The following is a 15,146-nucleotide window of genomic DNA, read 5'->3' as shown; positions in this document are numbered from 1 at the left end:
GAGGCATACAACTGTGTCAGCAAGTTGCCACCTAGAAGGAAATATTCAACAGATACTGTTCAGTTGGTGCTTTGACGGAGCAGTGTGGAGCAGTGCTTTCATTTTCTCAATTTTAGATTAGCAGGAAAAAATTAGAAACATCCTCTGCCTAGGGGCAGTGCCGTTAGATTTGTTGTAGTGGCCCCTTCTGCCCACCCATTTAGCTGGTGCAGGCTTCACATGCCCACTTTTCCCCACATACCTGGCAAGTTGGCGGTGGTTCCTCCTGCATTGGTCCACCCAATTACATGGTCCCAGGGTGGGGGAGCTGGTGCCAGATGTGTCCCAGGTTGGTGAATGATGCAATGGCTTAAATTTGGGAACAGGAAGTGTGCAGTCTCTTTGATTCCGCTTCATCCTGGGTCCTGAATCACGATGCACACTGATTCCTGGATTTACTGCCTGTAAGAGGATTGAATTCAACACTACAGCTAAGTCAATGCCTAGTCTGGGATACTGAATGGATACCCTTATTGATATATCTTTACGTCCAGTTCATGCGTTCTGGATGACTACCCCTATATAACACCCCTCTCTTGGAATCACCCTGACCCCACTGAGCCAAGAAGTAGTTCTGTTTTGCAAGTTTAAAGGGTTTATTTGATAATTTAAACAATAGATATATATATCACACTTTATAATAAATTAATAATTGAATATCACACTTAATCTGAGCAGTAATCAATAATGGATAGTCCGGCACTAGCACACTTCTTTATAATCAATGATGAGTGGTTATAGGATGGATAAGATAGCAACAATACTTTTATGGTTTCAAATAGATGAAAGGTGGAATGAAATTGCAGTACAGAAATACTCAATATGATTTCAACAAAACAATGTAATCACTTTTCTCTGGCAATCCACTCCCCCTTTATGCAATGCAAGGAAATGGAAGGAAAGCACACAGTTCTCAGAAATGCAATCAAATGTAATTCAGTTCACCCCAGCAAGCTTAGACTACAGAAGTTTGAAACACAGGCCCAAAATGCTTTTATATGTGCTGGCAATGAAGTGAAAAATATGCTAAAATGCTTTTATATGTGCTGGCAATGAAGAGAAAAATATGCTAAAATGCTTTTAATTCCCTCTAGAGGTTCAGGGTGAGTGGTATCTAGTTAAGATTAGTCCAGGCTCACTCTAGCAATGATTCAGGGATGGTTCTTAAGAGGCAAACGAATTTTTAGCAAGGAAAGCAAGGAAGCTGCTGTTTTCACACGTGGCTGGATTTTTAACCAAATCGCAAATCGCGGTAAAATTTGCGAGTGCGGGAATCGTGATTACGGAGAAAGTATAAGGAGTAGGAAGTCGGTTCTAGGCTTGTTGGAAAGGTAAGATTCTAAGCTTTCAGAGGAAAGTTAAACCAAGTTCCTAGCCCAAACGGTTCCAGATATACGGATGATTAAATAAAGGTCGTTTTTTGGATTTGAAATTTTAAAAGTTCAAAGCGACAGGTTACAGCTTGCAGATAGAAAATGACAGGTGACAGCTTTTAGGCAGTTCTGGTTAGATTAAAATAGATTGAATTATATTATTTTAACTAAGAGATTGGTTCTGCACAGTTCTGCTAGGTACTCACAATATATTTTTGAATTATGCCTCGCCACGGATCTGGTCAGGTTTTGGACTGGACTCCGGTCTGGTCTGGGTCTCTTCACAGTGATCTGGGTCAGCTCTGCTCTGCTGGTCTAGCCTCTCTGGATTCTGGATACTGACCTGCTTCTACAGGTTCTGGAGATTGATGGATTTGAAGTCTGGATCTCTGGATGTAAAGTCGTCGATCAGCATGCTCCGCAGCAAATGGAATTGAATGTCTCTATCTGTCCTGACTATCTGCTTTTATGTGTTTTGAAAGTGGGTGTGTGTGCAGCATCACTAGCCAGCCCCTCTTTCAACTTGTCATTGGCCCAATTCTCCCCTCTCCCATGATTGGGGAAGGAACTGTGAGTCAGAGTGATGCTGTAGGTTTTATGGGTCAGAGGATCCTCCCCTGGTCAGTTTGCCCACAAATCTATATTTGATTCAAAATGCATATTTCTCAAATACATAGTGGTTTGTCATTGCATGTACATATTACCTATCACATGAGGTAGTCTCTGTCCCAAATCTGCACTTCCTAGGAGCTTGGGTTCAAAAATGGCAACATATTTCACTTTTTAGTCGGGTTACCAATATTGGATTTTTCCCCGCATTTACACAGATGTGCCCATGGTGTGTGGGCATTAGGTGGTGGAGTGTCAGATTTTTAACATACATACATTTAGAGTAATATCCTCTTTTCCGCTAAAACCCCCCTGAACATACCACCGGGTCCTACCACGTCTTCAAATGTGCACAGAAAAATCACAAGAATAATGATATCACTTATAAAATTTTCACAAGTCCGCTCTATGAATGATCCATCTTTTTAGATTTATGTTCTGGCCCCAAAGGGGTGTGGTTTCCCCCAGCACAAGGTTGAATTTCTGGTTTTTCCAGTTCTGCCAAGCCAGCTTGCTCTCACATGCAGTGCTCCTCCCCTTTCCTTCCAGGAGGAAGCCACTTTTACGACCCCCGTAATAAAACATTTGCCTGAGTCAGGACAGGGCTTTGTTCAATTTCCTGCAGAGCCCAGGTAATTCAATCAGAGAAGTGTCATATCCCTTTTGGTGGGAACAGCAAAAGGCAGCTAGGCCTGGGAACACAGCTGTTGTGCAAGTCTCAACTCCTGTCGGGGGTAGCTGGTGGGCAGAATTCAGTTTCATTAAGCCAGGTTTCAGATAAAATGTCACTTTTTGTTCCCCAGTTTAAGTCAAGACAATTTTTACATATGCAGCAAGAATGCTGATTCTAAGTTCAAAACTATGACATTTCAACAGTGACAAACTATGTGACACTCAAAAGTAGGTCACTCAGTTAATTTAAACATTTTCGATTTTTGGTAGTTTTAAATCCAGTTTCAGTTAGGCTGCTGCAGACCTGCAGAGCTCAGCCAGTCTTGTTATGAACATTCAAGTCACTTCAGAATATAACTTTGCATTGTATCCACCTCTTAGTAAGTCTTTCTTTGGCCTGCTTTGGGTTCATTTATTCAGTTTTACACAAATGTCTGGTGTTGTTTTAAAACGCCGGCTTTCTGATAGTGGTGAGTACTGGTAATGCAACCATTTTTGGGATTTTTCTTGGATTAATGCATTCCAAACAGGAATGGTTCTTACATGGTAGTAAATAACCCTTGCTTAACATTGTTTTGATGGGGCTCCTTACAGTAAAATGGTTATGTGGAACCCCACAAAAGGGTTGAATCTTTAAAGTGGTCCGGTGAGCCACGATTTCAGCAACATTTTGACATCAGTAACAGTGGATTTTGTTAACAAAGATCTTTCTTTACACTGGTGGGTGGCAAGTAAGGTAACCATTTTGGTGTGCGCACAAACTGCATGGTTCTCCTGGATTCTGGCGCACTTGTGGGCTTTTTGGCCATCTTGGATTTTCTAAGCCCACAGCACCAAATGTTGCAGCATGATAGCTCAAACGTGGGTCAGGACACCCAACAAATCCCCCCACGTGACTGCCCTTTGAATTTGAGTCGATGGGGAGTCGGGTGCACAAGGGTTTTGACCCACGCACTGGTCTGTCCGCATAATCTTCTTCCAATTCTGCAAATGGCACAGTTCAGCATCTTTTCCTCCATCCGGTACTGATCGATCGGTTCTCCTCGCCGGTCCTGATGGGAATATTGGGCGGTACCCTGGGCCCCTCGCGTCTCTGCTCCCGGTCTCCGGATCGTCCTCCCTGGCCAGTCTCAAGGTTTTCTTTCTCCTAGGACGACAAAGGAAGAGCGGCAATACCTATTCATAGACATTTTTTGCCCACCATTGATATAGTGGGGTGGCATATAAATTTATAGTCAAAACATATGAACATGCACATTTCTTTTTGCATTCAAAAACGAAAACACCCACATTGAGAAACTCAGAATTTGATAGGGGATATGTAGGATATTTTAAGTTAGAACTGAATTAATCTGAGACAGTACCCTCTAGGATTCCAGAGGATTCCTCCAGTTGTTGCAGAGTGTGCCTGGGATGGCAACACTTTAGCTGATTTATATGTACCCACTTGTCTTCCCCCTCTGCCAAACCGCCTTTGGGGATGCAGATCTTGTAGGCCACAGGGGAGATCTTGTCTATAATCTCATAGGATCCCCTCCATGTAGGCAAACATTTTCACTGCTTGGCCTGGTTCCTTTGGAAATTGTATAGATAGACCCGGTCCCCCACCTGATATTCCTTCCTGGAAGTTTTCAGGTCATAGTGGGTCTTCATACTCTCAGCTGATCTTTCTAGATTCCGCTGAGCATAGGCAAAAGCATGCTGAAGGTGTTTCCTTAAATTCTCCACATACTCATGAGTTGTGGAGGCATTTATCAACATTTGCTCTTGGGTTCTGCAGAGCAAATGCTGAGGAAGCACCATCTTGCGCCCAGTCATCAACTCAAATGATGACATTTTGGTTGCAGATGAAGGGGTAGATCTGATGGTCATTAGGACCAGAGGTAATCGGATATCCCAACTTGGCCCAGAATCTGCCACAAACCTCTTTAATATGCTCACAATGGTTTGGTTATATCTCTCTACTGCCCCAGAAGAAGCTAGCCGGTAAGCAATATGTAACTTTCTCTTGACCCCCAGTATCTCCCACATCTTTGTCATCACTTCACTGGTGAAGTGGCTACCTCTGTCTGACTCAATCCTTTGAGGTAGACCAAAACGGGAAAAGATGTGGTTAATCATCAAGGCAGCTGCCGTTTCTGCCTTGCAGTTTGGGGCTGGGAGACATTCCACCCACTTGGTAAACAAGCATGTAACGGTCAACATGTACTTGTTTCCTCTAGACGAGCGAATCACAGGGCCTACGAAGTCGATTTGTAAATCTGACCATGGCAGTGTCATCCCCCTCTTTTGGAGAGGCGCCCGGTGTGTGAGGGATGTTGGCTGAAATTGTGCACACACAAGACAACCCTTCAAGTACTGGTTGAGGTCCTGGCCCATGTGTGGCCAGTATGCAACCTCTCTTAAGATTTCCAGTGTTGTGTGAAACCCCCTATGACCGGCGGTGGCCGCATCATGGGCGTGACTTAACATCAGGCTTCGGAATAAGGTAGGAACCACCCACTGATCGTGGCCAGCTTTGGATTTCCTTACCAACAAACCGTCTTGGATTCGGAACATTTTTGGACATTTCATCAGCACTCTTAGGTCCTCTTTCCCAATGTAATCGGTATCCGTCAGGGGAAAGTTCTCAGGGTCCTCAATGTGCTGGTAAAACTTACCAATTATTGGATCCCCTTTCTGAGCTGTAATTAAATCAGCATCAGGGGTCTCCTTACTCCATTGTGCAGTGGAAAGATCATTGTGAGCATTTGTCTGGGACCTAGTGATAACAGTGACCTGGATTTCCCCCAACAGGCACTCAATCTCAATTAGATCCCCTTGGATGGCCCCGGTTTTGGCCAGCTGATCAGCAAAGTCATTTCCAGTTTTGTCTGGTCCCTCTACTTTGGAATGACCCTTGATCTTTTTCCAATAGATGGTCATCTCATTCGAGGTGACCAGATCGTCAATGTTTTGGATCAACTTCCCATGTTTCAAGGGTTTGTTGTTAGCACATAACATGCCTCTGGTTTTCCAATTAACCAGGTGCTCCACGAACCCGTTCCGTACATAATCAGAATCTGTGATTATGACAGTTCGTGGAGTTGATGTTGGACAGCAGTGAGGATGGCTTGATGCACAGCCATCAATTCTGCCACCTGACTACTTCGGGGACCAATTTTGTATCCAGCGGAGGGTTCTGGAAACTCCTTCACCCATGCATTCCCTACGCCAGCCACCAGTTCTTTCTCCCCGTCGTTGTCAACATGGTAAGAGCATCCATCCACATAGACAGTGGGCATTCCCTCACACTTGTCTTCTTCAAAGACTTTGTGTGGGGAATTAAGGTATGCTTCGTGTTGTCCTTGATCTTTAGACTTTCGTCCTCGAGACAGTTTTCTCTGGCACAATCATGCAAGTCAGCCAGACCTTGCGCGAGGGGACTCTTCTTGTTTTGGCCATATCTGACCTCCACAGGAAAGCATTGCATTGACAGAATCCAGGAAGTAATTCGGGAATTACTCACATTTCCGGACCGGATTCTGTCACTTTGGAGATATTGCAGAGGCTGGTGTGGAGTCTCCACTATGATGTGTTCCCCATGGATAAACGGGCGGTAATTCTTCAATGCCCACACCGTTGCCAGGAGTGCCTTCTCACAATCGTTGAATTTTTCCTCCACAGAGGATAAAGTTTTGCTCGCTTAGGAGATTACTTTATTGACCTTGTCATGCTTTTGGTATAATACTGCCGTCAAGCACGTATTAGAGAACCCTGTCTCCAGGAAGAACTCCTTGTTTCTGACAGGGTAAGCTAGGCAGGGCGCTTGTGAGAGGCTTCCTTTGAGTTGTCTTACTGCCTCGGCTTGTTCTGGACCCCATTCCCACTTGACCCCCCCCCTTAAGGAGATGAATCAGGGGTCTGGTGATCTCTGCGTAGCCCTCAATGAACTTTCTGCTGTAATTAGTCAGTCCAAGTAGGCTCCTTAGTTCCCGCAGAGTTGTGGGGTCTTTCAGTTTCTGAAGTGCTTCCACTTTCTTTTCCTGGGGACAGGGACCCTGAGGGGTAATCTCATGCCCCAAGAAATTAACACGGGTTCTACACCACTGTGCTTTCTGAAAGGAAAGTTTTGCTCCGGCGGCCCTCAACTGGGTCAGAACATAACGGATCTCCGCTATGTGTTCCTCCACAGATGAACTTTTGATGAGGACATCATCTACATAAGCCAGGTTACCCCGTGCACCCAGGTCGGGCATGGCCTTGTGTAGGAAAATGTTGAATTCATTGCCGGAGTTGAGGTATCCGAAGGGAGTCCGGGTCCATGTTTACTGCTGGCCCCCAAAGGTAAAAGCCAGCTTGTATTGGTCCTCCCTACTGACAGGCACAGTCCAGTATCCATTTGTCAGGTCTATTGCAGTGAATACCTGTGACCCCTGGATCTGGGCCAGCCCTTGGTCAATGTAGGGCAGAGGCCATCGGGAAGTATGGACCCGTTTGTTGAGCTCCCTAAGGTCAGCGCAGAGTCTCCACTGGCCGTTTGGCTTTAATATTCCCAGCACCGGATTATTGAAGGTGCTGTGAACTGGACGGATTATTCCCCGGGACTCAAGATTCTTAATTATTTCAGTAAGGGACTCCATGGATGCGAGAGGCAAACGATATTGCTTCACAAACACTGGAGTCATGCCAGGGTCCGTGGGGATTGTTGTTGTGTGGATGTCGGTGCGGCCACAGTCATAGGAGTCTACCGCAAAGAGATCTTGGAAATCCAAGAAAACTTGTTTCAACTTTTGCTTTTGTTCCAGAGTCACACAGGCATCAGCTAGGTTGACTCTCTCTTCCACCATCTGCCTGAAGCCTGGAAAGACTTCTGGTTTGGCTATTTCAGCGGCCTCCTCCAGCTGGGTGGAGAAGTCCCTGGTCAGAGTGCTGATTTGGACTGGAGGCTCCAGGTGGGAAAGGCAGCCCTCATGGACCTGGAAAATCACCTCATCCCTCCTGAAGTCACAAGTCACATCTTCCTTACCATAAGGGCAAGAAGTGTACACCAGGAAGTTCCCCCCATGCCGGGTAAAAATCCTGTCTGGTGTTGTATTGTCATCACTGTCACTGTCAAAGCAGTCCATGGGGATTGGCCTTAACAGTTCATTACCTAAATCAATGGAAAAATGTCGGTCATCAACCGCCATTCCAATAATGGTGCCTGCGGCTAGAGTAATACTCTTTAAGTCGCTGTTATCCACCTCTATTAGAATGGTGTCATGTTCTATGTTGACTAATGGAGTTGGGTTTACCCCCAACCCTTGCTGTTGGAGAGAAGCGTTTAGATGAATATAAGCATCAGGGTTTTTCCAATGTTGTCTTCTTTTAGCTTTCACTTCCAGGGAGAATTGTCGGGTCCTTTCTGGGATGGTGACTTCCTCTTTGATCTGAATTTCAACTGCATATGGTAGCAATTGAGCTGACCTAAATGCTTTTTCTGGATCATCAAAGCCCATGGGATTATCTGCTAATCGGGACCAAGCTTTGAAGTTTATTAGGTCCAAACTAATGGCAAAGCGATTGAGAATGTCACTGCCTAAGTAAAAAGCGGCAGTGACGTCTCGCACGACCCAACAATTGTGGACTATGCTCTTGTTGCCAATGGAGATTTTGAGCATACACCTGCTTGGCAGGAGATGTTTGGAATTGGGTGCTTCCAGGTCCATTTCCCATTTGTCTATCAGTTTGAATGTGGGAATGGCTGGATCTTTTGGGAGTTGGCAGAACATTGCTTCGCTGATGAAGCTCTTACCGTTGTTCACACACACTCGAGCGAGAACAGAGTCCTTCCCATCATTTAACTGAACAGGGATGAACAACTGCTCTCCAATTTGCTGAATATCAGCCAGGCTCTGAGCTGATTTCACATCTTTCTGGACTATAGGAGGGGGAGTTTCTGATTGTGGATTAGTATAGAATTTCAGAGTGTTTCCTTCCAGCGTGGAATACCACTTTAGACTGGAAGGAAGGTTGATTTTCAGAAATAGAGAGGACCCCCCATCACCAGTCTGTTGTCCTACTGCTATTACTGTCACATCTGGAATTTGGTTATTCTGGAAGTGGAATTCTACTTGGTCAGATTTTTGTTCAACCATGTGGCATGTGCCGTTTAAACTAACATGGTTGACACTCTGTTTTCATTTTATTGGTCGGCTAGTCTGGGTCCAGAGGACCTTGTTTACGCAATCTATTAGGGGTGACAACCTTCTCAGGAGGTCATTCCCTAGTAAACAAGGGGTGCCCTCTGGAGTCACAACTATGACCGGGTGTTTCAACTTGTGTCGCCCAATTTTAATGTCCAAATCTGCCGTCCCCTCGACGGGAATTTCCTTCCCGTCAAAGTTCTGGAGTTGTCCAGGAAGTGAGGTGAGAGGAATTTGGTAATTCCCTCCCCTTCCTGCATTCAGTTCATCAAAGGCCCATCTGGACAGAAGGGTAGCTTGAGATCCCGTCTCCACCAGCGCTGAAATCGTACCCTGCCCCTCTACTTGTACCGGGGCATAATATCTTCCCTCCTTCTCCTCAAGGGGGCACAGATAATGCACATTTTTGGACAACTGGTGGGCTAACTTTCTGGTTTTGGACATTGCAAGAGAAGAAATTTGGGGAGAATTCTGTGGAGAGCCTTGGGAATCTGAAAGAAAAAGTTGGCAACTGGAGATCAGAGCCATTGTGGGTTCCCCTGGTTCCGGTTCTGGGCCGCCCCCCCTTTTTGGAGGCAGTCATCAGGATGGGTTTGAACCAGAGGATTTTGGTATTGTGGGTTCTGGGATGAGATGATGGGCGGCGGTAGCTCAGTCTCCATATCTCCCCAGTCTGAATTGGCATCCCTTGGGACCCATTTTTCCTTGGGAGGAGTTCCCCCATCTCTGAAGGAGAAGGTCCTTTCCCCAGGATCCTCTGAGGATCCCTCTCCCTCAAATTGGAAGACCTGTACCTCCTCCACAAAGTGGGTCTGTTTGGGTCCTTTGTTTCTCCTACCCCCCCTCTGCTCCTTGGGAGGCAGGCTTTCAAGGGCAGGAGATTTTGTTTCTGGTTCCTGGTTTACCAGGGGCTGTTTACAAGTTGGGAAGGAAGCTTCCTCCAAGGGTTTACACCCCCCTTCCCCTTGTGCCTCCTCCCTGGGAACCGGTGTGTTATCTGGGTGCTGCCCCCGTCATTGTTCTGGAGTACCAGGTCCAGAGTTTGGGGCAATCTGCGGTGGCACGCTCATCTGAGGGTTCTGTTGAGCCCTCAGTATGTGACCCAGATCCCGTGCCATATTTTGGACCTGGCGCTCTAACTGGGAAACCCGCTCAGGCTGATACGGGGCTCTATTTTCTCCCCTGGGCTGATCCCGGGAAGGGTAGCTATCCCTTCTCTGGTAGTACCCTGGGTTGGGAAGATTTTGGTACCCCTCCACCCTTGGCCTCCCCTCTCCCGGATTAGGTTGTCTGGGCTCAGGGAATTGGGGAAAGAAGGATGGATGATTTTGGGGTTGGAAGTTGGGTGGATACCTGGGGAAAAAGTTCTGCCCAGGATTTGGAGAATTTCTGCCCTCCGGTGGGAAGTTAGGAGGGAAGTTCCCTAGGTTAGGTGCTTGGCTGGATCCCACCCTTGGGCTGGAGGAGTCCACACATAACCCAGGATGGGTCGATTTCCCTTGTAACGGGGACTTACATAATCAGGAGAGCGAGGGACCCCATTTGTGGGGCTGCCTCCTTGGCTCCCTGTCTGTGACTGGCCTGAGGACCTTCTGGGCCTAGCATTATTAGGTGCAGGTAGGTTTTTAGGCCCCCCCATCTCCAAATCCAAAACGGGGGCAACCTTTACCTCTGCCACCTTGGCAGCAGCAGGGGTGCTGTTGGTTTTGGGGTTTTTGGGCTGGTTTTTGTTTTCCACCGGTTTCTGCACCTCGTAGATGCGGGTGGCTTGTTCAATGACCCATTCTAAAGATATTTTCTCATGAAAATCTCTCACGAGCTGGGTCATTATGTATTTGGGCAAGGCATGGAAAAATGTATTGACAAATTCTCTGCTGTCTGTGCGCACCCTTCTGGTGGACTGCGCAAAGGCACGTTTCAGTTCTTGCACAAATTCTTGTGGGGCCTGATCCTCCCCACATTGCAAATTGTAGGCTGCCTTGCGAGCCTCTTGAGGATTTCTGTGAACAGAAAAATGTTTCAAGATGGCCGCCTTATAGGTGGACCATCTTAAATGATTTTGGTCCTCCAGCCCCGCAAAGAAACTGGAGTATTCTGGGGAGAATGTCCATTTGACGTACTGGATGCAGCTACTGCTGTCCTTCAAATGGAAAGTCTCCATCATTTGCTCATAGAGCTCCAAGTGTTCCCATACGGAATACTTGGCGTTCTTATGATAAGGCGTGATAACACTCCTTATTGCCTTTATTTGCTTCAATGGGTCCTTAAGCAAGGCCCTTTTTGCCTTATTGGCCTTTTTGGTTCGGGTAACCCTGGTCCATTCATCCTCTGACTCAGAGGCACTGCTCCCAGAGGTTCCTGTCTGATTTTCCAGGTTTTCCCGGATTCTGCGAGCCTGGGAATGGCTGGCAGAATGTGGGGATCTGGTCTCCTGTGTCCTGCGCCATTCAGAGGAGTCTTCGGATTCCTCCTTGCTGCCAGGATATGATTGGTACCCCCCCACTGACCTAACTGGGCAGAAGTTTTCAGGATGCCCTTAATGGGCCTATTCTCCTGGGGTTCCCCACTAAATTGCACTGTGCTTGGGTGCCCATACCCGGATGCCCGCCCATCCATTCCTGGGAGGTACTGGCCTATGAGCCCCATGCTTCTGGCTGGATAGTAATCTGCCATCCCTGTGGCCCGGTGTTCATGTGCGCCAGGGGACATGGGGGTGGCAGAGTCCAGGGACTGAAAGAGATAAAGGCCTCTGGTACTAGGGCTCCTGAGGTTATGCTCAGGAGTTTCCCTTTCCCAGCGAACCTGGTCTCTATCCGCCCCTGCTCCCTGTTGCAATGCAAGAGCCTGTGCCTTCAGTTCCTCAGTTAAGGCCTTACTAGACTCTATCAGTCTCTCCTGCATCGCTACCTGTTGTTGGAGCCTATCATTGTGCTGGCAGAGAGCCTCATTCTCTCTCTGCGTTTCCTGGTTGGTCCTGGAGCACTGGGCCAGTCTTTGCTGCAGGAGGGTTACCTCCTGAGCTGTGTCCCTATTGGCCTGCTCCTGTCTTGCCAGAGCATCCTCCACCCTCCTGGTGTGCTCTAGCAAGTCCTGGTGTTCTTTTTGGAGGTCACCCAGTCCCTGGTGGGCCAGGTGATTTTCTTCCATTTTTCTTCTTAAGTGGCAGACTTCCTGGCCTAAGGTGTCCCTTTCCTGACCAAGAGCTTGAATTTGTGACGCCAGGTCGTCCCTTTGCCTTTGGAAGGCACCAGCTTTCTGGCGCTCCTGATCAAACTCTGCCTGGGTATCCAGGTCTTTCAGGATCAGTTTATTGCTCTCCTCTTTCTCTCTGTCTAGTTGGATTTGCAGGGTGGCTACCTGCTCTGTGCATGCCCTGTTGAAATTGATCTGTTGCTCCAGCTTTTTCTGGCTCTGCAGTAGGGAGTCCAAACTGTCTTGGTGTTCCTTCTGCAAAGCCAGAATTATGGTATCCTGGTCTGTCTTTTCCTGTTGCAGTATATCCATATCCTCTTTTATTTTGTTGATATACTGCCTACTATCATTTTCTGACTCCTGGCTCCCCTGCAGCCTCTGCTCAGAAGAGACCAGGTCAGATTGGACCTTCTCTAACGCCATCTGTCGCTTATTCGCCAGATCTTGGCTTTCAGTACATTTATCCTGCATGTCTCCCATATATAGGTACAGGTATGCCGCTATCCTAACCATCTTGTCTTGTTCATCCTTAGCTTTAGGAGCCATGTATAGTTCACTCAGGGCCACATGTAAGGGACCCTGATCTCTCCATTTATCTGACCCTGTTTCAGTGACCTGTTGCGTGATGGCCTGCAACCAGACCATGCGGTCCTGGTGAGTCCACTCACCTCTCACAAATAACTTATCTAAGAAGTGCTCTCTGGCTATTTTCATATCTACCAAGGTCGTCATTCTAGAGATTGGTCTCTGTCCTGACTTACAGAAGTTTATATTTTATTTTTGCAAAACAGACCTTTTCCTTAGAGCGTTCCTTTGAGGAGTGCTTTACAGCGTAACACAGCGTGGTGATCTGACTGGATATGTGTATCTGGTCAGCTGGCACACTGTATTAATCTGCACAAGTGATAGATCTAACCCAAACGTCCGGCCCGAGCCCCCAATTTGTAAGAGGATTTAATTCAACACTACAGCTAAGTCAATGCCTAGTCTGGGATACTGAATGGAAACCCTTATTGATATATCTTTACGTCCAGTTCATGCGTTCTGGATGACTACCCCTATATAACACCCCTCTCTTGGAATCACCCTGACCCCACTGAGCCAAGAAGTAGTTCTGTTTTGCAAGTTTAAAGGGTTTATTTGATAATTTAAACAATAGATATATATATATCACACTTTATAATTGAATATCACACTTAATCTGAGCAGTAATCAATAATGGATAGTCCGGCACTAGCACACTTCTTTATAATCAATGATGAGTTGTTATAGGATGGATAAGATAGCAACAATACTTTTATGGTTTCAAATAGATGCAAGGTGGAATGAAATTGCAGTACAGAAATACTCAATATGATTTCAACAAAACAATGTAATCACTTTTCTCTGGCAATCCACTCCCCCCTTTATGCAATGCAAGGACATGGAAGGAAAGCACACAGTTCTCAGAAATGCAATCAAATGTAATTCAGTTCACCCCAGCAAGCTTAGACTACAGAAGTTTAAAACACAGGCCCAAAATGCTTTTATATGTGCTGGCAATGAAGTGAAAAATATGCTAAAATGCTTTTATATGTGCTGGCAATGAAGTGAAAAATATGCTAAAATGCTTTTAATTCCCTCTAGAGGTTCAGGGTGAGTGATATCTAGTTAAGATGAGTCCAGGCTCACTCTAGCAATGATTCAGGGATGGTTCTTAAGAGGCAAACGAATGTTTAGCAAGGAAGCTGCTGTTTTCACACGTGGCTGGATTTTTAACCAAATCGCAAATCGAGGTAAAATTCGCAAGTGCGAGAATCGTGATTACGGAGAAAGTATAAGGAGTAGGAAGTCGGTTCTATGCTTGTTGGGAAGGTAAGATTCTAAGCTTTCCAAGTTCCTAGCCCAAACGGTTCCAGAGATACGGACGATTAAATAAAGGTAGTTTTTTGGATTTGAAATTTTAAAAGTTCAAAGCGACAGGTTACAGCTTGCAGATAGAAAATGACAGGTGACAGCTTTTAGGCAGTTCTGGTTAGATTAAAATAGATTGAATTATATTATTTTAACTAAGAGATTGGTTCTGCACAGTTCTGCTAGGTACTCACAATATATTTTTGAATTAGGCCTCGCCACGGATCTGGTCAGGTTTTGGACTGGACTCCGGTCTGGTCTGGGTCTCTTCACAGTGATCTGGGTCAGCTCCGCTCTGCTGGTCTAGCCTCTCTGGATTCTGGATACTGCTCTGCTTTCTAGGTACTGCTACAGGTTCTGGGGATTGATGGATTTGAAGTCTGGATCTCTGGATGTGAAGTCGTCGATCAGCATGCTCCGCAGCAAATGGAATTGAATGTCTCTATCTGTCCTGACTGTCTGCTTTTATGTGTTTTGAAAGTGGGTGTGTGTGCAGCATCACTAGCCAGCCCCTCTTTCAACTTGTCATTGGCCCAATTCTCCCCTCTCCCATGATTGGGGAAGGAACTGTGAGTCAGAGTGATGCTGTAGGTTTTATGGGTCAGAGGATCCTCCCCTGGTCAGTTTGCCCACAAATCTATATTTCATTCAAAATGCACATTTCTCAAATACATAGTGGTTTGTCATTGCATGTACATATTACCTATCACATGAGGTAGTCTCTGTCCCAAATCTGCTCTTCCTAGGAGCTTGGGTTCAAAAATGGCAACATATTTCACTTTTTAGTCGGGTTACCAATATTGGATTTTTCCCCGCATTTACACAGATGTGCCCATGGTGTGTGGGCATTAGGTGGTGGAGTGTCAGATTTTTAACATACATACATTTAGAGTAATATCCTCTTTTCTGCTATAACCCCCCTGAACATACAACCGGGTCCTACCACGTCTTCAAATGTGCACAGAAAAATCACAAGAATAATGATATCACTTATAAAATTTTCACAAGTCCGCTCTATGAATGATCCATCTTTTTAGATTTATGTTCTGGCCCCAAAGGGGTGTGGTTTCCCCGGGCACAAGGTTGAATTTCTGGTTTTTCCAGTTCTGCCAAGCCAGCTTGCTCTCACAGGCAGTGCTCCTCCCCTTTCCTTCCAGGAGGAAGCCACTTTTACGACCCCGTAATAAAACATTTGCCTGAG

The 15,146-nt window shown here is 46.2% G+C and overlaps 1 protein-coding gene across 4 annotated transcripts in view; it reads left to right on the top strand.

The window, feature by feature from the left end:
* NRTN (neurturin) overlaps window positions 1–15,146 on the top strand; it is a 481,761-nt gene that overhangs the window by 405,111 nt on the left and 61,504 nt on the right. The window lies entirely within an intron of this gene.

This window comes from Ambystoma mexicanum, chromosome 1p, assembly GCF_040938575.1.
Source record: "Ambystoma mexicanum isolate Mex_15411 chromosome 1p, UKY_AmexF1_1, whole genome shotgun sequence".
NCBI classification, from domain to species: Eukaryota; Metazoa; Chordata; class Amphibia; order Caudata; family Ambystomatidae; genus Ambystoma; species Ambystoma mexicanum.
The sequence above is the reverse complement of the archived record's forward strand: the minus strand, read 5'-3'. Positions and strand labels throughout refer to the sequence as shown.